The 24432-nt window shown below is 41.2% G+C and overlaps 1 protein-coding gene across 5 annotated transcripts in view; it reads right to left on the bottom strand.

Moving 5' to 3' along the window:
- CCND3 (cyclin D3) overlaps positions 1 to 24432 on the bottom strand; it is a 96958-nt gene that overhangs the window by 26947 nt on the left and 45579 nt on the right. The window lies entirely within an intron of this gene.

Here is a 24432-nt window from a genome sequence, read left to right as displayed (position 1 = left end):
TCTTGAGGTTTTGTTTTTTTCCCCTTTGGCCTCATCTCTGATTTCAGACCCAGGGTTTCTTTGCTGAGTCATGGAGGACATTTTGAAAGGGGTGGGGTGGTGCAGGAATGTCACCTCCACACGCCCAGGGCAACAGAGCCCCCAAGGCTGGGCACTCTGGGGGCCTCCTGGGGGCCAGATAACACCTGTTCTAAAAATAGTTCACCCAGAAGAAGCAGATTCTACTGCTCTCTTCCTTATTTCCCCTGAGTCTCTTCAATGAATAAATAAGAACATCAATGGATGCTTGGATGAATAATCAAGTAAATAAGTGATTAAACAGATACTTACTGATCCCTTACTGAAGGCTCTGGAACCAGACACACCTGGGTTTGATTCCAGCTCTGCCACTTATGACCCCAGGCAGGTGACAGAGCCTCAGTTTCTTCATCTATAAAATGAAAATATTTGTTCCAGCCTACAGGCTTGGGGTGAGGACCAAATGAGGTAAAAGCTCTTGGTACACAGTGGGCATTGCATAAATGCACCTCCTAGGTGCCAGGCATTGAGAGGAGCTGGAAATCAAAGAGGAATAATCTCAGCCTCTAGGACTTCCGTGGGAGGGGAAATAGAGCTGGATGATGTTAGAAGAGAGGCCAGTTCCCAAGGATAAGGACTGAGAGAGTAAAAAAGACCAACTGCCAAGCTGGGGTGGACACATCAGGGCGATCCTGCTAAAGTCTGCGTCCAGGGCTTCTGACAATCACCTGCGCAGAATCACCAAGGACTTCGTGAAAATACAGACTCCCATTCAGCAGCCCTGGGTGGGGCCCAAGAGTCTGCATTTGTGCCACCTCCCACAGCATTTGCAAGGCCTCAGGACACACCTGGAGTCCACAGCCAGGTGGTTTTAGGGGTTCTCATTCACAGACTTACCTATTACACTTTGCATCCATTTTAGGGTGACCTGCTCAAAGTTACTTCCTCAGCCTGCTAACTAGGCAGCTACCTGAGCACCCCCAACACCTGGTGATTCTCATGAATGATTCCAATACCCACTAAGGTTCAGATCCTTGAAGATGGTTGTTTGCTTCCTCCAGCCTTCACCTTTCCAGGCCCAATCATTCAAATGCTTCAAATGTTTTCCTATCTGGTATTTTGTAATGAATTCCCTTTAAAAGGTCATAGATTTATAAGAAGGGAGTTAATTATGAATCTTTTATTTTATTTTTTTTAAGCAATGTATTTTTAGAGAGGAAGGGAGAGGGAGAAAGAGAGAGAAAAACATCGATGTGAGAGAGAAACATGAACTGGTTTCCTCCTATAGGCCCCAGGTCTGGGGACCGAACCCCCAACCTGGGCATGTGCTCTGACTGGTAATCAAACTGATGATCTTTTGGGCAACGGACGACTCTTAACCAAGTGAGCCATACCAGCCAGGGCAATTATGAATCTTTTATTAATATAAACCATTTTCATTCCATGAGGAGAAGCTTTACTGGAAAACATGAGAAATTTTTGCTGATTTGACACAAAATACTAATATCAAAGAAGATCACATTTAGCTGACAGCAAACAGGGTAAGAGGTCTCACCAATTTAAAGATTATTTTAGTTGAATCACTATAACAGAAAACATAAAATGCCCTAAAGTCTTATGGCTCATATATGGAAGAAATTTTGATGGAGGTTTTTCCCAAATTTGACTATCCTGATATTTATATGCCATCACCAATAATGACTTATCTAGCTGCAATAATCCTTTCCATATCATCAATAATTTTTAAACTTCCAATCAACCATGCTGGAAGAAGACTGGGTTATCTTTTTAATTTTGTATGTGGAAAATATTACAAAATCATTGTCATATGGGGATGCAACCAAAGAGGATGCAGCCAAAAGATATAGGAAACAGGTGTTAGAGAGGAGTGTCAAGCAGTTAACATAGATATGTTATTTTCCTGGATTTTATGATGGTTCAGCTTTAACATATTTCCTAATATGTTGTGATTTTATTTAAAAATCTAAATAGGAGATCCAAGATGGCGGGGTAGGTAAACACCTAAACTGCTGCCTCGCACAACAATTTCAAAACTACAACTAAAAGACAGAACGTCTATCACCCAGAACCACGGGAAAGCTGGCTGAGTGAAAGTTCCACAACTAGAAGGAAAGAGCAAACAGCATTGAGGGGTGCACAAGCGCTGAAAAGCTGAGGTACGGAGACACGCGAATCTGGAGCACTGCTCTTTTCAACCCGAAGGGAGATAAGCTCCCGATTACTCCGAACTCGTTTCTGGGAAGACGCGGGGGACCCAAACTCCTAAGGGGAGAAGCTGGACTGTCTGCCGTGGGTTCGGAAAGTGAGGGAGGCTTGCTTGCAGGGCTGCGCGCAGGAACAATTGTTTATTGTGCTGGGCGCGGGAAGCGGGGACACGGTTGGAGACGCAAAGCCAGCTTACTGGCAGCCATCACTGTTTGCCACGCCCTAGCCTAGTCACGCCCTGAGACCCTGCCCTGCACAATCTACGAACCCACCCAAGCTCCAAACAGCGGCTTTAGCATATGAATGGCCTGCCCTATCGCAGCTTAACCTAGCAAACTTGCAGCCCGGGTCAGACAGCTCCAAAACCTCCAAACCCCAAGCAAAGAGGAGAAAACTGTAGTTCTTGCTGTAGCTCCTGCTGGGTGGCCTCAGACAGTAGCTGACCTGCACCCCATTGGAGATCCAGAAGCCAGTGTACCTAGTGGTCAGTGTGAGACACCAGATTTCAACTCCTCACATCCATAAGTGACACACTCAAGAGGCAGACTCAGTGAGCACCAAAGCCCCACTGAAACAAGTCCTACACCATAAGCGTGTCTCCAGCACAGCAGTTCTTCCATTATAGACACAGCGGGTCCTCACAGCCAATTGGCCTAGAGGTCAATTCCTCCCAGTGTACCAACAGCAATCAAGGCTTAACTACACCAAGACTTTGCACTCAGCCCACAAAGGGGTGTACCAAAGGCGTCCACCTCAGGTGATTGGGGAGGCTGAGCTACTGGCCCCTATAGGTCACCTACCACACAAAGCCACTCCATCAACACAAGGAAGCAGCAAAATGCAGAGACAAAGAAACATGTCACGAATGAAAGAAATGGAGGAAAGCAAACTACTGGACGACATAGAGTTCAGAACCACATTTATAAGGTTACTCAAGAATCTTCTAAAAACCGCTGAGGAACTTAGTGAGACCTTTAAGGATCTTAATGAGAATGCCAAAAAAATGGAAAAGGACCAGTCAGAAATTAAGCATACACTGTCTGAAATAAAGAATATACAGAAACTCAACTGTAGATCACCGTACCCCAAGAATCAAACCAAAGATCTGAAATATGAGGAAACAAAAAACACCCAACCAGAAAAACAAAAAGAAAAAATACAAAAATATGAAGATAGTGTAAGGAGCCTCTGGGACAACTTTAAGTGTACCAACATCTGAATTTTTGGGGTGCCAGAAGAAGAGAGAGAGCAAAATATTGAAAACCTATTAGAAGAAATAATGACAGAAAACTTTCCTCTCCTGGTGAAAGAAATAGACTTACAAGTTCAGGAAGCGCACAGAACCCCATACAAGAGGAATCCAAAGAGGACCACACCAAGACACATAATAATTAAAATGCCAAGGGCAAAAGACAAAGAGAGACTCTTGAAAGCAGCAAGAGAAAAACGGTTAGTTACCTACAAGGGAGCACCCATACGTCTGTCAGCTGATTTCTTGGCAGAAACTATGCAGGCCAGAAGGGAGTGGCAAGAAATTTTCAAAGTGATGAACAGCAAGAACCTACAACCAAGATTACTCTACCCAGCAAAGCTATCATTCAGAGTTGAAGGTCAGATAAAGAGCTTCACAGACAAGAAAAAGCTAAAGGAGTTCATCACCACCAAACCAGGATTACATGAAATGCTGAAGGGTGTTCTTTAAGAAGAGGAAGAAGAAGAAAAAGGTAAAGATAAAAATTATGAACAACAAAATGACATCAAATACATACCTACCAACAAGTGAATCTAAAAATCAAGTGAATAAAAAATCTGAAGAACAGAATGGACTGGTGAATATAATAGAATCAGGGACATAGAAAGGGAGTGGACTGACAATTCTCAGGGGGAAGGGGGTGTGAGGGGTGTGGGAAGAGACTGGACAAAAAGCTTACACCTATGGATGAAGACAGTGGTGGGGGGTAAGGGCATGGGGTGGGGTGGGGAATCAGGTGGAGGGGAGCTAGGGGGAAAAAAAGAGGAACACCTGTAATAATCTGAACAATAAAGATTTATTAAAAAACAAAAAAAAATAAAAATAATAAAAATAAAAATCTAAATAAATGTTCACTTTTGTATATTTGTGATTTTATATTGTTTTTCTCAAAGAGGGCCTCTAAAATTGCATAAGCTTTAGACCCAACAAAATCTGAATCTACCCTGGGCATACCAGAAAGCACAGGTTTTGGGGTCAGACCAGTGATCACATCTCATATCTACCACTTGCTAGCTGTGTACTCTGTGGCCTTTGACAAATTACTTAACTTCCCTGAACCACAGTTTTCTCCTTTATCTAAAACAGGGTGGTAATATCTATCTTGCATGCTTGTCTGAGGGTTAAATAAGATTCTGCATGTAAAGTGGTGATTATGTGACTCTGTGGTCAAGAGACAATTGAGGTTCCTTTGAGGTCACACAGCTGAGAACAGGTACTTTAGAAAGAATCTGGACTTCAAGTTTAGATGAACAATCCTCATTCCTCTCCATCTATCACCCCTTTCAAGACAGACAGTAAAAAGCAATCCTGTGCTATCCCTGAGCCCAATCCAATCTAACCCATCCCTCACTCTTCACCAAAGACAGGGAACAGAGACTTTTCCCACCGCCAGCACAACCCATCTCCACGTGGGGAAAGTGAAATGAACACCCCTCTGGCAGTGCCTGTCAGAAATAATGAATCAGATGAAATTAAGAAATACTTGGTCTTTTGTTGAAATAATAAACTTGGTTTTGTGTTCTCCTTTTTCCACCAACTCAAACAACCCCAAGATTCTTTTCTTTCCACAAACATGTGCTAGTTTCTTTACAAGCATTATCTCATTTCATTCTCACAGTGGCCCCATATGATAAGTAATTATAACCCCACTGTGTGGATAAAGACGCTGAGGCTCAGAAAAGTGAAGCATCTTGCCTGATAGAAATCCTGATCTGTCTATCAGACCCAGGTTCTGATCATTAGGCCACATTGGCTTCCTGTCAATCGCCCCTCGTGTATGTTGCTGTGCAATGGAATTGGGACTTAGGTGCCGGAGTAGGGAGTGGACAGTCAGAGGATCCTTGTGGTTCCATATCTCCCCTAAACCCTAGTGTTGCCCAGCTGTGCCAAACTACTCCTGTTTTTCCTCAACCTCCCTTCTGACCCATGCTTTTACTCCCAGTGCTTCCAGCAGAATAGAGCTAAAAGCTGCTTGCTTCTCGAGGAGTCATCAAGTAGGCGTCAGAAGACCCTGATTCTAACCTGATTTGGCCACCATCTCGCCCTTAGGCAAGTTGGTTGATCTCTCTGGACCTCATTGGCCACACTTTAAAAGTAAGGTAGGAAAGAGGTACTTTCAGAATCCTCTGCAGTTCCAACATCCTCTAAGTGAGCCTATCAGGTGTACATAGAATGCAGGTCTTTGAATGTGTTCTTGCTGATTTTCTGAAAATCCCCCTAACCCCTTCCCGCCCCACATTGAAGCATCCTCTGTTTCTAGTGTATCACGAAGGCTGTAATATATACAGGGTGATTAGTATGATGTGACTATAAAGTTTAGAGTGATGTGGCTCTGAATCCTGGCTCTACCAGGCCCCGGCTCTATGCAAGTTGGTCAAATCTTCATCTTCTTGAAGTCTCCTTTTCCTCCTCCATAAAATGGTGGTTTCATAATGGTCTCCATCCCATTGAGCTGTTGTAATGATAAAAGAGATGAGGTCTGAAAAGTGCTCAGTACCATGCTGAGGGCTCAGTGAATGAAGGCCATTCAGGTCATTACCACACATGATGTCCTTAGGCCTCCTCATCTGTTTTTGACCTGGGATACAGAACCTCAAAGGGATAACCTCAAAGGAAGACTGAGGGGGAGAGGGGCAGAGGGGCACGGGACATGCGAAGGACAGATGGAGGGATCTTAGGTCCACATAGCTGATCTGGGGAAGAGAATGGGCTCACTCGTTGCCCAGCCCCACCCAAACAAGACTACCTAATGTCAATGAGATGTAAATAAGACGATGCTAGAGAACACTAAAATATCCAAAGTGTGAATTACAGAATATTTCTGAAATGCTGCCCAAATTTTCTATTGCACAGACATTGCCAAACCCTGGGCTAAAGCACAGAGTCTGTTCTTTTCTTCTCTCCACACTGGCACCCTTCCTAATCAGAATTTCATTCTCCATTCAAGCACTCAACTTGAAACCTCCAATCCTTCTAGCCTCTGAGAGCTCAGCCCATCTGCTCTAAATCCTTTAAAACAAACAAATAAACTAATAAACCAAACAACATTCCTACCATTTCTCTCTCTTTAAAAAATCTTGGTTTTTACTTATAATAGTGAAAAAATTAAACCAACCTAAATGTCCAACAATAAAGGCTTCATTCAGTAAGTTGTAACCCTATAATAGAGTATTATACTATAATAGAATAATATATTATGATAGAATAATATACTATGATAGAATATTATACTATATTACATAGAATATTATACTATATATTACAATTTAATATTAAAAGCAACCAAAGATGTAAATTAGAGTGGCGGTTACCATTGTGGGTCCTGGAGATGGATGGACCTGGTTTTAATTCCCAGATCCACCACATACCAGCTGTGTGACCTTGACAAGTCTCTGCCTTAGGTGTGCATTGGAAAAATGACAATGATAATAAAGAGGTCTGACTCTATAGTCAGACTTCCTGACTGGTTTAAATGCTGGTTCCGTCACTTTCTAATAGCTGTACTTGGACAGTTCAATTAAAGCCTTCTGTTCCTCAGGTTCCTCATTTGTAAATTAGGATCTACATTCAGGGATTTTGGGGGTGAGAAATAAATAACACATGTTAAACCCCTAGAACAGTACTCAGCATAGCTAATGTGACACTAGCATTCCCCCACCCCTACCTCACCTCTAACCCCCCAAGTAACTTCTAAATGTAAATGCATTTCCAAGTCACGTAGAGCATGCCACCTTGGAGAGGAGCACCTGAGCTACTCCAGATGTGCAACATCAACCTGCATCCCGCTCAGGTGGGCTCTTGGCAGGATTGCCTATCATCAGCAAGAACTGGTTAAGCAGGCACTAACCCTCTAACAAGAGCAGCTGGGGCTTGTTGGGGGCTCAGTTTAGTCTGCTAGAGAAACAACAGCCTGACTTCAGTGCATAGTGAGTCACGTGATGGTGTGCACTGCCCGTGAGCTTAACTGGAAACTCACCAGCTTTCTGCAGAGGGTTCCTGATGGAGGGTCCCAAGTGCCCTCGTTACCACTCAACAACAGCCCAGCTTAGCTGGGGTCACAGAGAGGCAGCCACCTGTTGAACCACAGCACGGTTCAGTTCCCATCTTAGTTCTTCTTGGCACTACCATCAACTTAACCCTTAAAAGGGGGCTGTGTGGTGGGGGGCCAATCTGCTATTTTTCTTGAGCCTAACTGTCAATTCTCCCTGGTTCTTGGCTTCCAACAGAATTAGGCTAAACCATAGGGCACACCATATTTTATACACGCATGATCCCATTTGAAAATGACGATCATCCTTTACATGTATATAATGTTAACCGTTTTAGAAAATGCTTTCTCCTCCACTAATTCCATCTTCACAAGAACCTGGGAGCTGAACTAGAGAAACTCAACCCAAAGGAGGGCTGCAGCGTTGCCTGGGGAGGTGACTCCAAGGCCTCGCGCTGTCATGGCCTCACCAAGGACACCTCATGCTTGGGCCTATCTCCTCAGGCTCTCAGGCTCCAAAATATGACCTGTCTGCATTTCCAGAGGGGCCTCTACTTCTCGGGGGACTCAAGGTAACCAGGGCCCCCCACACAATGGGGCATCTCACACAGCCAATTATAAACAGACAGTGGGAGACACAGCTGCTGAGTAGACAGGACAGAGGCCCCTGGGCCCCTGGCCAGCACACGCTCTCCCTACAGGCCCTTCGCCAGGGGCAGCCAGAGGGGAATCAGAAGGGGACTTGCTGGGTAAGGGACTGGAACTAAGGGAGGCAGCCACAGTGTTCAGTGTTGGGGACACAGGCCAGGAAAGGCGACTCCTTCCGCAACAGGAAAATCGCCAGGCCAAACCAGGCTACCACTCCACGTAGTGACCTCTTACCTCTTTTTAAAAGTATCCAGAGCTATTGGATCTTTCTTTGTAGCTATGTCAGTTTCCCGGCCCAGTGACAATCAGGCCTCATTGGTCTCAAAGCCATTCTGTCTCTTTAAGGTAACTCAATCCTTTCTGGTTTGGTCTCATCATCTGCCTGAGTCTGATTCTTCTTCCTAGCTCTGGGTGGAGATGAGGGAAGTAGTGAGCGATGCATCTCCGCACCTGTTAGATGGTGGTATTCTTATTATTATTTTATAGATGAGGAAATTGAGGGTCTGAGAAGTTATAACAAAACTGTCTTTCTGGATATGAAAGATATCAGACTATACGCTTCTTAGGAAGAGATCCTGCTGGACTGACCTCAGTAATACCTCCTGGCCCACAGCACAGCGCTCCCCATCAGGAGCCTTCAGCATACGCTTGCCAATTTGAATGCAGAATATGTGAGGCTTAGGGCCCCCGGGCAGCTGTCCCTAAAAATGACTGACTCCCTGCCAGGAGGGTATCTTCAAAGAACTGTACAATCTCTGTAGTGACAGAGCTGTATAGATCCATTTCCATCTTTAACCAATGCCCCATCTAAAAGTTCACATTTGCAATTCCCTGGATATGGGGTCTAGCCTGGGCCCTGAAATGAGAGAGTCTCGGGGTCAGGGTGGATTCAGAAGTACCTAATTCAGCCTAACCAAATTATTCACTTCCCCCCCAACCCTAGTTCCCAGAAACTTACATCTCAAAGACCAATAAAATTTCCCCCCAAAACCTAAAAACCAAAAAGTAAGGCTATCACCAAGTAAGGTTATTAGGGAAAAAACCTACAGTCTATATATAACATATTTCATAAAATAAAGAATACCTGAACACAAATCCTTAGAGAGGGCTCAGAATAAAGGACATTACCTTTAGTGGAAATAATTTAGTTACATAAAAAACCCAGTACATCATCTGATGAGAACTAGCCTGGAATCAGTCCTATACCAGCCCCACACTGATCCCTGTAGCACTTGGCACTCCTTCAATGATGGTAGCTCACACTACCTGAGACAGCTCATCTATTTTCAAAAAACTTGACTAAGATTTTTTTCTATTTTGTTTATTATTATTATTTTTTTAAAATATGGAACGCTTCACCAATTTGCGTGTCATCCTTGTGCAGGGGCCATGCTAATCTTCTCTGTATCGTTCCAATTTTAGTATACGTGCTGCCAAAGAGAGCACAAGATTTTTTAAAATGTATAATATATAAATATATTATAAAAAATTAAACTGTTAGGGATAATGCTTCAGGAACCTGTGTCTACCCACCCCATTATATATGCTGTATCTGAGGCCAGATTCCTGGGAGTAACTAGAATAATAGCTAATACACTGAGCACTTTCTATGAGCTGAACACTGTTCTAAGTGGTTAATATGCATTCACTCAGTTACTCCTTAGATCAATCATATGGGGTAAGTACAATTATTATTCCCATTTATAGATTTAAAAACACACACAGAGTAGTATGCCCAAGTAAGGGGCCAAGTTCAGATTCAAATCCCAGCAACCTGGCTCCAGAGCCCATACTCTTAGTATATGTGCTAAGGCTTCCTTACATATACTTTCCACTTCCCTCTTCCTCCCATGGCCCTTGGCCCAGTTCATCCTCTCCTTCCCTTTCTACTGCACTGAACCTAACCTATATTCCTGCCTCCATTCTCTCCATCCAATGTACTCCCTCCAGTCCTGCACATATTTAAGTTTAATCTAAAATTATTCTCATTATAAAAGTAGTTAGGCTCAATTAAAAAAATTAGCAAACATAGAGTAGAAAGAAAAAAACCCCAACCTATTCATAGCCTTACCAACAACTGAAACCATCTCTATGACACATTTTGATAATGTTCCTTCCAATCTCTTTTTCTAGTACACAAGCCATTTTTTAAAACATGAGATTAAAAAACAAAACAAAAAAACCCAATGTGGCTCTAATCATATTATATGTAGAATTTTAGTGAAAATTATCTTGAGCATTTTTCATGTTATTAAACATATTTACATTGTCAATGTAAATTTAAGCTCTGATCATACTAGTTATTGCTCAAAAATGTTTAATATCTCACCCCATGCCTATCAAATAAATTTCAAATTCCTTAGTCTGACATTAAGGTTCTCTGTAATCTATTACAGTGTGTTTTCTCTCCTATTTTCCATACCCTAGCCCTGTCTCAACATGTATTCTTTTTTTTAAATATATTTTATTGATTTTTTACAGAGTAAGGGAGAGGGATAGAGAGTCAGAAACATCAATGAGAGAGTAACATGAATTAGCTGCCTCCTGCGCACCCCCCACTGGGGATGTGCCCGCAACCAAGGTACGTGCCCTTGACCGGAATCGAACCTCAGACCTTTCAGTCCGCAGGCCGATGCTCTATCCACTGAGCCAAACCGGCCAGGGCTCAACATGTATTCTTAACAAATGGATCTCCATTGCTTGAATACTTCCTGTATTTTTCCACATCCCCTGGGTCTTTGCTGACCCACATGATCTAGATTTTAGAGGACACACACAATTTTGATTGGTTTATACTTAAAATGAACTCTTATTTCACACACAAACCTATCCCCACCCCCTACCCCAACCACAAGCTCCACCATCATTTGCTCAGGGCAAAACTCTTTTCTTAAATTTTTATTTATTGATGAGAGAGAGGGAGGAATGGGGAGAGAGAGAGAGAGAGAGAGAGAGAGAGAGAGAGAGAGAGAGATTGATTTGTTGTTCCACTTATTTATGCATTCATTGGTTGCTTCTTGTATGTACCCTGACCGGAGATCGAACCCGTAACCTTGGCGTATCGTTATGAGGCTCTAACCAACTGAGCTACCCAGCCAGGGCCTACTCAGGGCAAAAACTTGGAGTCATCTTTGAGTCCTTTCTTTCTCCCACATCCCACATCCAATCAATCAGCAACTCCAGTGGGTTCTGCCTTGGAATATCTATCATGAACCAAAACACTTTCAGCATCTGCCCTGTGGCCTCTCAAATCCAAGCCTCTATTTCTCTAAATAGAGAAATAATAGCCTATTCCTGGACCTCCCTGCTTCACTCTGCCCATCATGCAGACTATTTCCAATGCAGCAGCCAAAGGTCTTTAAAAAACATAAATTAGAGCAAACCATTTCTTGCCTTGTAAGTGCCCAATGGCCTTCCATCACATTTAGAATAAAAGCCAAAATACTAGGCCCTGACTATTCCTTAGACCTCATTTATTACAACTCGCAACTTCGTTTACTCCCCTCCAGCCACACTTGCCTCCTAGTGTGGCAACCTCAAGAATTAGATCAGGTTTTAACATCTTTGTACCTGCTGTTTCCTGTGCTCTTCCTCCATAGCTGTGCTGACCAATATGGTGGCCACAGGTGTCTATTGAGCACTTGAAACGTGGTTAGTCTGAATTCATATGTGCTTTTGAATGTAAAATACACACTAGATCGCAAAGACTTAGTGCAAAAGATGCAGAATATCACATTAGTAATTTTTATATTGATCACATGATGAAATTATAGTTTAGATGTATTAGGTAAAATTAAATATGCTATTAAAATTGATGTCACCTGCCCTCGCCAGTGTGGCTCAGTTGGTTGGGTGTCATCCATTGCACTAAAAGGTTGCTGGTTCAATTCCCAGTCAGGCTCCATCCCCGGTAGGGTGCCTGCAAGAAGCAGCCGATGGATGTTCCCCTCCCATATCAATGTTTCTCTATCTCTCCCTTTCCCTTCCTCTCTCTCTCTGAAAATCAATAAAACATCTTTAAAAAATAATAATGTCATTTGTTTCTTTTTTACTCCTTAAATGGGGCTATAAGAAATTTAAAATTACCTATGTGGTTTGAATTGCATTTCTACTGGACAGAGCTGCCCTGGATCACTGGTTCTCCACCCTGGTTGCACATTGGAATCACCCAAGGGACTTAAAAAGTATGGGTGCCTGGGTTCCATCTCCAGAGATTCTAATTCAATTGGCCTATAGTGTGTGCTGGGCACTGGGATTTTTAAAAAGCTCCCCCAGGTGATTCTAATGTCCAGCCAGAACTGAGAATTACTATTGTTCTAGATTTTTCTACAGTTCCTCTTTCAGGCCTCAGCTCTAATGTCATCACCCCAGAAAGACCTTCCCTGACCAGCCCAATTAAAACAGCACCATCATGCCCAGGCCTTCACTCTCTACGCAGACACTGCTTTATCGTTCTTCATAATTGTTTCACTGTTAGACATTATATTACACACTCATTTGTTTATGTGCTTATGGTCTGACTCCCCATCAGAGCTTGTAAGATTCCCAAGGCAGAAAGTTGGCCTTATCCCTAGATAAGTATTTTTAGCCTAGAACAATGCACAGCAAGGAGAAGGTGCTTCATAAATGTTTGTTGAATGAATAAGTGAATGTTCAGGCCATGGACCCATGAAACTAAGGGCCCCAACTGCTGGAAGGAGTTACCAGCCATCAAGATGGTCACTTCTTAGAGAGTCACCATAAGTAATGACCACATGCTGGGCACCCCCTAGCTTTTCTTTCTCTCATTTCCTCCCATACTCCCTCTCAGTTAAACCTCAACAGTGTAAATTTGGTAGGTTCCCGGAAGATGATTGGACAATAAGTACTAAACATTTTAAAAATATTCATGTTCTTCTATGAATCTAGTCTAAGGAAGCCCGGGAAGCATAAAGATATTTACATTTATTTGGATAATCAACCCAAGAGAACACAGAACATTAAAGATATGGAAAAATGCTCCCAATATTAAGTCAGAAAAGAAATATGAGTAGAAAAATGGTTTAAATGGTTAAAAACAAAAAACAAATAAGTAAAAAAACTTGGCTAGAAAAAATGATTCCTACTTTATTAAAATATTAATGTATGATGGAGGGAGGCAGGGAGCGCTGACATGTTCTATCTCTTGATCTGGTACTCTGTGCTTGTCACATGACACCTGTGATTTGTGCTCCGGTTTTATGCTCAGAAAGGAATACTCTAAAACATTAGTATTAGTCATCTACATAGTGGAAGTATGGGTGATTTAAATTTTTCTTTTCAAATGTCCTTTATTTTCTGTAATAACATGCTATATTTCTACAGTTAGAAAAAATGAAACGAATTTTAAAATCTCACTCCTATTAAAAATGATCATGCCTTATTACAGGTCTTTTGGAAGGCAACATATCAACAGATATCAAGACCTTTCAAAATATTCAAACCAGACACAGAAAATGGTTGGAATCCACAGCAAACCATTAACAGTGATCACTTCTGTAGAGTCTGTCTGGAGTAAGGGAGTGTTGGGAAACGTTTATTTCTATACTTGGTATATTTCTGTACAGTTTATTTATTTAACAATGAGCATGTGCTACTTTCAGAATCACACACACAAAATCAAACCCTTGACAAGGAATCTCATCTCCAGAAATCTATCCTTTAAAAAATTGTTAATAAACAATATGAATGAGCCTATATTACAGAAATTGAATCAATAATTAATAATCTTCCCAAACAGAAAGCACCAGGCCCAGATAGGTTCACTGGTGAATTCTACCAAACATTTAAGGAAGAAATTATACCAATTTTTTTTATGATCTCTTTCAGAAGATAAAAGCAGAAGGAGTACTTCCCAACTTATTCTCTGAGGCCAGCATTATGCTAATACCAAACCCAGAAGAAACATTATAAGTATGGACCTAATCTCTCATGAATATAGATGCCAAAATCCTCAACACAATATTAGCAAATTGAATCCAACAATGTACAAAAATTATACAACATGACCAAGTGAGACTTATCCCAAGTATGTAAGGCTGGCTCAACATTCAAAAATCAATTAATGTAATCCATCACATCAATAGGCTAAAGAAGAAAAATCACACGATGATATCAGTAGATACAGAAAAAGCATTTGAAAAAATCCAATACCTACTCGTGATAAAATGTCTCAGCAACCTAGAAATAAAGGGGAACTTCCTCAACCTGATAAAGAACACCCATCAAAAACCTATAGCTAACATCATACTTAATGGTGTGGAACTTGAGGTTTTCCCACCAAGATCAGGAACAAGGCAAGGATGTCCCCTCTCACCACTATTTTCAACATTGTACTGAAAGTCCTAGCTAATGTACAATAAGACAAGAAAAGGAAATAAAAGGTATACAGGTTGGGAAGGAAGGAACAAAACTGTATTTGTTCACAAATAACATAAATGTTCATAAAGAAAATCTGAAAGAATCAACCAAAAAAAAACCTTGGAACTAACACACGATTATAGCAAAATTATAGGATACAAGGTTAATATACCCAAACCAATTGCTTTCCTAGATGCAAGCAGGTAGAACAAGTGGAATTTGAAATTACCATTTACACTAGCACCCCCCGCAATGAGATAGTTACACATCTAACAAAATATGTACAAGATCTAAATGAGAAATACTATAAAACTCTGATGAAAGGTATTTTTTGAAAAACTAAATAAACAGTTCTGGCCTGTGGCTCAGTTGGTTGGAATATTGTCCTGTATACCAAAAGGTTGTGGGTTTGATTCCTAATCAGGGCACATACTTAGGTTGCGGGTTTGATCCCTGGTCAGGGCACAGACAGGAGGCAACCCATCTCTCTCTCTCTCTCTCTCTCTCTCTCTCTCTCTCTCTCTCTCAAAACAAACAAACAAACAAACAAAAAAACCACCAGAAAACAACCATATCCTCCAGTGAGGTTTTTTTTTGTGTTTTTTTTTTTTAATGAAAATAAAAAACAAACACCACATAAGCAAATAAATATTCCATGTTCATGGATAGGAAGACACAATATTATCAAGATGTCAGTTCTTCCCAACTTGATTTATAGATTCAACACAATACCAATAAAAAGTCCCAGGAAAGTAAGAGAATGAAGGGCAGTGATAATGTAGGAGATGGAAGAGAGTGAAGACTAAGAGGGTAAAATACTCAGCCACCATAAAGGAAAGATAATAGATAATATGCAAAACATGTTACTCAAGAAAAAGTAGAACAAGATTGTTTACAAATATGGAGGTAAACACTCGAACAGCTAACGTGGCTGAAAATCGTTGAATTTGGTGAGTAGGAAGCAGGGGTTGGGCAGGCTGGAGAAAGGAACTACTAAATTTTATAAGCTTTTTACACTAAATGTTTTAATTGTGAAGATATCACAATGTTTAAAATAATTTTTAGAAGTTTACCTTTTAAATGACTCAAATTTTAACAATTAGGGGAGTTTACTGACACAGGCTCATGCTACTGTGCTATTTTGTGTGCAAAATTCTAAAGAATCTTCTCTCACCTCCATTTAATTGAAAAACATTCTATGTTGCAAAAACAGCTATTTAAAATCATTTGCCACTTGAAATTACTTATTTGTATGGATTGGAATTTTTTCAATATTTGCAGCCAAAACAAAATTTAGAAATGAACTAGTTCTGAGGTTATAAAGACACAGTGAGCATCCAGAACCTGATTTCAAATGTATAAGCTTGTGAAAATTGTCTCATTGTTTTAATTAATTTTGTAAGTGATGTTTTGTATTTTTTCTAATAAAAATGTATTCTAATAAAAAAAAAGTCCCAGTAACTTATTTTGTGGATATCAACAAACTGATTCTCAAGTTTATATGGAGAGACAAATGACCCAGAATAATCAACTTAATATTGAAGGAGAAGAACAAAGTCAGAGCCTGCCACTACCCAACTTCAAGACAGTGTAGTATTTGTGAAAGAATAGATACATAGGTCAATGAAATAAAACAGAGAACCCAGAAATAGATCCACATAAATATAACCAACTGATCTTTAACAAAGGTGCAAAGGAATACAATTGAGCAAAAATGCTCTTTTCAATAAGTGATGCTGGACCAATTGGACATCCACATGTAAAAAAATGCATCTAGACACCAACTTACACCCTTCACAAAAATTAACTCAAAATAGATCATAGACTTTAAATGTAAAGCGTAAAACTATAAAACTCCTAGAAGATAACATAGGAGAAAATCTAAATGACCTTAGATATGGTGATAATTTTGTAGATACAATGCCAAAGGCATGATCCATGAAAGAAAGAAGTGATAAGCTGGACTGCATTAAAATTAAAAACTTCTGCTCTGTGAAAGACAATGTCAAGAGAGTGAGGAGACAAATTACAGACTTTGATAAAATATCTGTAAAAGAGACAACTGATAAAGGGCTACTGTCCAAAATATACAAAGAACTCTTAAAACTCAAGAATATGAAAATTAACAATCTGATCTAAAAATGGGCAAAAGTCCTAAAGATCTTCCTCATCAAAGAAGCTATTCAGATGGCACATAAGAATATGAAAAGACACTCAACATCATATGCCATTAGGGAATTGCAAATTAAAACAAAAATGAGATACCACTTGTGTAGGAAAAACTTCAGTCTTCCTCCTGTATGTCTTTCTCCTTTACTCTCACACTATCACACTCACAACACTTCTGATACGAGATCTGGGTCCCTCCACACACACACATTAAGCAATTCTGGAACACTAGCTGGGTGTCCTACAATTTAACCTAATTCTAACACTATCTACCTACTGTCAGATCCCACAGGTTAAGGGCTCAGTCCCATGTGACTCTCCCCCACTTCAGATGCCAACGTATCCACAACTTCTGCCTGACTTGGCTACAAATCTGAGGTTCCTATGAACTGCTCCCCCTTGGATTCGATTAATTTGCTAAAGCCGATCACAGAACTCAGGGAAACACGTCTACCAGTTTATTAAAGATATGATAAAGGACACAGATGAACAGCTAGATGAAGAGATTCATAGGGCAAGGTCTGGAAGGGTCTCTAGTATAGGAACTTCTGTCTCCGTGAAGTTGGGGAACGTCACCCTCTTGGTACCAGGTATGTCTCACCCACCTGGAAGCTCCCTATACTACTGGGATTTTTAGAAGGCTTCCTCATGTAGGCATGATCAATTATCAACTCCATTTCCAGCCCCTCTCCTTTCTCTATGGAATGGAGGGATGGGGCTGAAAATTCCAAGCTTCTAATCATGGTCTTTCTAGTGACCAGTCCCCATCCAGAAACCATTCAAATCCCACTCAGAGTCACCTCTTTAGAACAAAAGACACTCCTATCACCCAGGAAATTCCAAGGGCCTTGTCTCTGGAACTGGAGTCAAAGACCAGTTATTAGAACAAAGATGCTACCTGTGCTCTTAGTGGTTAGAAAATCACAAGGGTTTTAGGAGTTTGTGCCAGGAACTGGGGGCAGAGACCAACCTATGTTTTTTTCTATTATTACACACCACTACACACCTATTAGAAGGCCAATATCCAAATGCTGGTGAGGATGCAGAGCAACAGGAACCTTCAATCATTGCTGGTGGGAATGCAAAATAGCACAGCCACTTTGAAGACAGTTTGGCATGGTGTATGCTTCTACTTGTTTGTAGCTTCCTCTATTTCTTTCAATGTCCTATAGTTTTCCGAGTACAGGTCTTCTACCTCCTTGCTTAAGTTTATCCCTAGATATCTTATTTTTTTTTTTTGTTGCAATAGTAAATGGGATTGTTTTCTTAGTCCCTTTTCTGGGAGTTTGTTATTAGTATATAAAAATGCCACTGATTTCTGGACATTGTCCCATGCACCGAAAGGTTGCCGGTTTGATTCCTGGTCAGGGCACATGCCCAGGTTGCAGGCTCAATACCCGGTAGGGGGCATGCAGGAGGCAGCTGATCAAGGTTTTGCTCTCCCATGGATGTTTCTCTCTCTCTCTCCCTCCCTCTCCCTTCCTCTCTCTCTAAAAAAAATTTTTTTAAAAATCAATTAAAATACATTTTTTAAAATGCCACCAATTTCTGGATATTTTGTATCCTGCTGCTTTGCAAAATTCATTTAATAGATCTAGTAGATTTTTGGTGGAGTCTTTAGCGTTTCCTATGTACAATATGTCATCTGCAAGTAATGACAGTTTTACTTCCTCCCTTTCTAATTTGGATGCTTTTTATTTCTTCTTCTTGTCTGATCACTGTGGCTAGCACTATGTTGAATAAGAGTGGTGAAGCAGACATCCCCGTCTTATTCCTGATCTTAAGGGAAATGCTTTTAGGTTTTGCCCATTGAGTATAATACTGGCTGTAGGTTTTTCATATATGGCTTTTATTATGTTGAGGTATGACCACTCTATTCCCGCCTTGCTGATAGTTTTATCATAAATGGGTGCTGTATTTTATCAAATGCTGTTTCTGCATCTATTGATATAATCATGCGATTTCTTAATTTACTTTGAGAGAAACATCAAGGTGGGAGCTGCCCCCTACCAGGGATGGAGCCCATAACCCGGGCTTGAGCCCTGATAGGGAATTGAACTGGCAACCCATCTGGTGCATGGGACAATACCCAACCAACTGAGCCACACTAGCCAAAGATGATCAAGTGATTTTTATCTTTCATTTTGTTTATGTGATGTATCACATTTAATGATTTGTGGATATGGTATCAGCCTTGCATCCCGGGAATAAATCCCACTTGATCATGGTGTACGATCTTTTTAATGTATTGCTGTATCCAGTTTGCTAATATTTTGTTGAGGATTTTAGCACCTATGTTCATCAGGGATATTGGCCTATAATTTTCTTTCTTTGTAGTGTCTGTACCTGGTTTTGAAATTAGGATAATGACGGCCTCATAAAAAGAGTTTGGAAGTCTTCCCTCCTCTTAGAATGTTTTGGAATAGTTTGAGGAGGATAGGTGTTAGTTCTTTGAATGTTTGATAAAATTTGCATGTAAAGCCATCTGGTCCAGGACTTGGTTTGCTAGGAGTTTTATTTTATTTTATTTTATTTTATTTTATTTTATTTTATTACTGCTTCAATTTCATTAGTTATTATCAGTCTATCCAGGTTTTCTAATTCTTCCTGATTCAGTCTTTTTTTTTTTAAATATATTTTATTGGTTTTTTACAGAGAGGAAGGGAGAGGGATAGAGAGTTAGAAACATCGATGGGAGAGAAACATCCAACAGCTGCCTCCTGCACACCCCCCATTGGGGATGTGCCTGCAACCAAGGTACCTGCCCTTGACCAGAATCGAACCCGGGACCCTTCAGTGTGAAGGCCGACTCTCTATCCACTGAGCCAAACCGGTTAGGGCCTGATTCAGTCTTGAAAGAGGGTATGTTTCTAGGAATTTGTCCATTTGCTCAGGTTGTCCCATTTATTGGCATATTGTTGTTCAATTCTTTGTATTTCTGTGATGTCAGTTGTTACTTTGCCTCTTTCATTTCTGATTTTATTTACTTGGGTCCTCTCTCTTGTGTCTTGGTGAGTCTGGTTAAAGGTTCTTCAATCTTGTTTATCTCTTCAAAGAACCAACTCTTAGTTTCATTGATCTTTTGTATTGTTTTTGAAGACTCTGTCATTTATTTTCACTCTGATCTTTATTATTTCCTTCTCTCTGCTTACTCTGGGCTTTTCTTGTTGTTCTTTGTTTAGTTCTTTTAGGTGTAGGTTTAGATTGTTTATTTGAGATTTTTTTTGCTTCTTGAGGTAGGCCTGTAATGCTATGAACTTCCCTCTCAGAACTACTTGCTCTGTGTCCCATAGATTTGGGGGGTTTGTGCATTCATTTTCACTTTTTTCCAGGTAATTTTTTATTTATTCCTTAGTCTCCTTGGTAACCTATTCATTATTTAATAACACGCTATTTAGTCTCCATGTGTTTGTGTTTTTGAGGTTGTTGTGTTTTTTTTCATTGTAGTTGATTTCTAGTTTCATGCCTTTGTAATCCAAGAAGATGACTGATATGATTTCAATCTTCTTGAATTTGTTAAGACTTACTTTGTGTCCTAACATGTGGTCTATCTTTGAGAATGTTCCATGTGTACTTGAGAAGAATGTATATTCTTCTGCTTTGGAATGAAATGTTCTATAAATATCAATTAAATCCATATGATCCAGTGTCTCATTTAAGGTTGCTGTTTCTTTGTTGATTTTTTTGTCTGAAAGATCTATCTAGTGATGATAGTGGGGTGTTAAAGTACCCTACTATGACTGTATTGCTGCCCATCTCTCCCTTAAAGTCCACCAAGAGTTATTTATATACTTAGGTGTTTCTATATTGGGTGCATATATGTTTACAAGGGTTATGCCTTCTTATAACAGCAAAAATTTATAAACAAGCTTATAGTCCAATAAAAGGGAAATGGCTATAGAACTATATCCCACAACCATTCAGTTATACTTATAAAGCATTTATAAAAGCAGGGCAAATGCTAAGAAGTTAAAAAGAGCAGGTATATAGCCCTAGCTGGTTTGGCTCAGTGGATAGAACATCAGCCTGCGGACTAAAAAGTCCTGGGTTCGATTCCAGTCAAGGGCACATGCCCAGGTTGTGGGCTCGATCCCCAGTGGGGGGCATGCAGGAGGCAGCCCATCAATGATTCTCTCTCATCACTGATGTTTCTATCTCTCTCTCCCTCTCCAAAATAAAAAAAGAAAGAAAAGAACAGGTATATATGTATAATTGTACAACTAGAATGATAACATTACGTGTTGTAAAAAGACTACAAAGACATACTGAAATGTTAGCACTAAGTTCTCTTTGGGTTTTGAATTTCGTTTTTGTAAATGTGTATTCTTTTATTGTAAAACTCAATAACAGAAAACTTAAAAATACAGAAATGTATAGCAAATAGAAATCACCCATAATCCCAGTACCTAGAGATAACAGAGGTCTCCTTGAATTGTGAGACTGTGCGTTATTTTCTTTTTATAATTTTATTTATTGATTTGAGAGAGGGGCGGGGGAGAGGGAGGAAGCCAGGCCAGCATGACTCAGTGGTTGAGCATCAACCTATGAACCAGGAGGTCTCAGTTTGATTTCCAGTCAGGGCATATGCCCAGGTTGCAGGCTCGATCCCCAGTGGGACATGATCAATGACTCTCTCTCATCATTGATGTTTCCGTCTCTCTCTCCCTCTCCCTTAGTCTCTAAAATCAAATATATATATATATATATATATATATATATATATATATATATATTAAATATATAGAGAGAAACATCAATTTGTTGTTCCACTTATTTATGCATTCACTGGTTGCTTCTTGTATGTGCCCTGACTGGAGATTGAACCCACAACCTTGGCATAAGCAGGCAAGGGGAACCTTTTTTCTGCCAAGGGCCATTTGGCTATTTATAACACCATTATCGGGCCATACAAAATTATCAACTTAAAAATTAGCCTGCTATATTTGGTCAAACAGTTAAGTAACTCAGCCCTAATGCCTTGGCATGGCCAGACCAGATGATTTTGTGGGCCTTACAGGGCCTGTGGGCCAGACATTCTCCATCCCTGGTATTTTGGGATGATGCTCTAACCAACTGAGTTACCTGGCCAGGGCTTATTTTCCTTTCTTTCTGTGTTCTAATATGTATAGATTTTCTAGCATTCATAGAAAACACAATATCCTCTCTAATAAAAGAGTAATATGCAAATTGACCATCACTCCAACACACAAGATGGCTGCCCCCATGTGGACACGAGATGGCCACCACAAGATGGCCAGCAGGGAAGGGCAGTTGGGAGGAACCAGGCCTGCAAGGGAGGGCAGTTGTGGGCGATCAAGCCTGCAGGGGAGGGCAGTTAGGGGTGACCAGGCCTGCAGGGGAGGGCAGTTAGGGGCAAACAGGCTGGCAGGGGAGCAGTTAGGCATCAATCAGGCTGGCAGGTGGAGTGGTTAGGGGGTGATCAGGTTGGCAGGCAGAAGCAGTTAGGGGCAATCAGGAAGGCAGGCAGGTGAGAAGTTGGGAGCCAACAGTCCTGGATTGTGAGAGGGATGTCCGACTGCCCATTTAGGCCTGGTCCTACTGGGATCAGGCCTAAACGGGCAGTGAGACATCCCTCGAGGGGTCCCAGATTGGAAAGGGTTCAGGCTGGGCTGAGGGACACCCTCCCCCCAGTGCACGAATTTCATGCACCGGGCCTCTAGTACTTTGATAAAATCCTCTTCAGGTATCAGTTCTCAGGCCATCATCAACCACTCCATGGAATCATCCAAAACTTCCAGTCTGAATGCATCTCTCATCCTTGTTGGTACTCTCATGTGTCTCTGTGTTAGCTCGAGATATAGCTTATTTGTATGCTTATTAACCATGTGCTTTTATTTCCTTCAATCTTTGCAGGCAGGGACAAGTCTTACCCATTTTTATATCCTGCCCCACCCACTCAGGCCCCTAGCTCTATGTCTAGAAGTTTATTGATTAAATGTCCCTGCCCAATTCCCTTGCCATGTCCCTGCCAGTATCCTTATCTGCTCCCCAGCCAACATGATGGATGCTCAGAGAGGACCTGTCTTCTTTTAGGGGAGATTGATGGCCTAAATCTCTCCCACTTCCTAGGTGGAATGCTGCTCTCTCTCTCTCCCTCCCACATACCAGGACACCAAGGGTGGGGGCATATTCCCCAGAAGGGCCCCAGTCATAATGCACCTTTGTATGAAGCAGCAACCTTTGCACTGACAATTGGGACTTTCAGAGGAAACCATTTATCAGATTAGCTAGTTGACAGTGACATACAGAATCTGACTGGGGGACAGAGACACAAGAAAACTGAGGTGGGATGGTGAGGGGGTAGCAGAGTGGAGATCTGGGTGGTAGGAAAAAGTGTAAGTGTTCTGGGGAAGAAAAGTCAGATTGGGGCAAAACAGGCAAGGGGGCAAGGACTGGACTGGGGCAGTTGGCACTTAAACTAAATGCCACCTACTTTACCAAATAGCTTGGAACCAAACTGTGAGCTGAAAACCAGGAGCAGTAAGAGAATCCGGCTGGACACCAGGAACAGCAGCCCCATGGTGCTCAGTAGGGATCAGACACGGTCACCTCTAAGGGCCCTTCCAGTCTGTCAATTTGGGACTTCAAGCGACCATTCCTTTTCTGTCCCTAATGATAACAGTATCTACAAGTATACAGCGCTTACATTGTGCCAGTCATTGGTCTATGCTTTTTATTATAGTAACTTGCTTAATCTGAAAACCAGAAGAGGGAGGTATTATTATCTTTATATTACAGATGAGAAAACTGGCACAAAAAGATTAAGTAACTTGCCCAAGGCCCCACTGCTAGAGGCCACCAAGCTAGAGTGTGAACCCATCAGAATTTGTGCCCAACCATGCTCTGCTGGCTTTTGTAAGTGCTAAGGTCTTCCCTTCCAGCTCCAGTCCCTCGGGGCCTTTGCTCAGGCCTGTAACATTTCTTTTCTTTTAAAATATATTTTTATTAATTCCAGAGAGGAAGGGAGAGGGGGAGAGAGAGATAGAAACATCAATGATGAGAGGAATCATTGATCGTCTGCCTCCTGCATGCCCCACGCTGGGGATCGAGCCCGCAACCCAGGCATGTGCCCCAACCAGGAATCGAACCGTGATCTCCTGGTTCATAGGTCCATGCTCAAACACTGAGCCACTCCGGCCGCACTCTTTTTTTTTTTTTTTTTTTAATATATTTTTATTGATTCCAGAGAGGAAGGGAGAGGGGGCGAGAGATAGAAACATCAGTGATGAGAGGGAATCACTGATTAACCTTTTCTTTCTGGTTCTATGGGAGGAAGCAGAAATGCTGGAAAGTTTCTAGCACTGAGGTGATTCTTAGTTACCTTCAGGGGTAGTTCAGAGGTGACCAATAAACAAGCTCCCATCCCTGATTATGTACGATTCCTCCACCCATCCCTCCCTTCTTCCCTCCCTCTCTCTATCAGCCCAAGTACTGAGTTTAATTTAGTCTTGCAAATAACCTCTAAGTCAGTCCTGGAGCTGAGAGGATTCATACATTTAAGTATACTTATAGCTCAGTTGGTTAGAGAATCATACTGATACCCCAAGGTTGCGGATTTGATCCCTGATCAGGGCACATACAAGAATCAACCATGCATAAATAAGTGGAACAAGTCAATGTGTCTTTCTCTCTCTCTCTCTCTCTCTCTCCCTCCTTTCCCTCCTCCTCTCCCTCTCTCTCTAAATTTTTAAAAATATTTTAATACTTATTGTATATCTACTATGTGCCAAGC

Source organism: Plecotus auritus (genome assembly GCF_963455305.1).
Source record: "Plecotus auritus genome assembly, chromosome: 4".
NCBI lineage: Eukaryota > Metazoa > Chordata > Mammalia > Chiroptera > Vespertilionidae > Plecotus > Plecotus auritus.
Note: the sequence above shows the minus strand (reverse complement) of the source record. Positions and strands in the feature narration are given on the sequence as shown.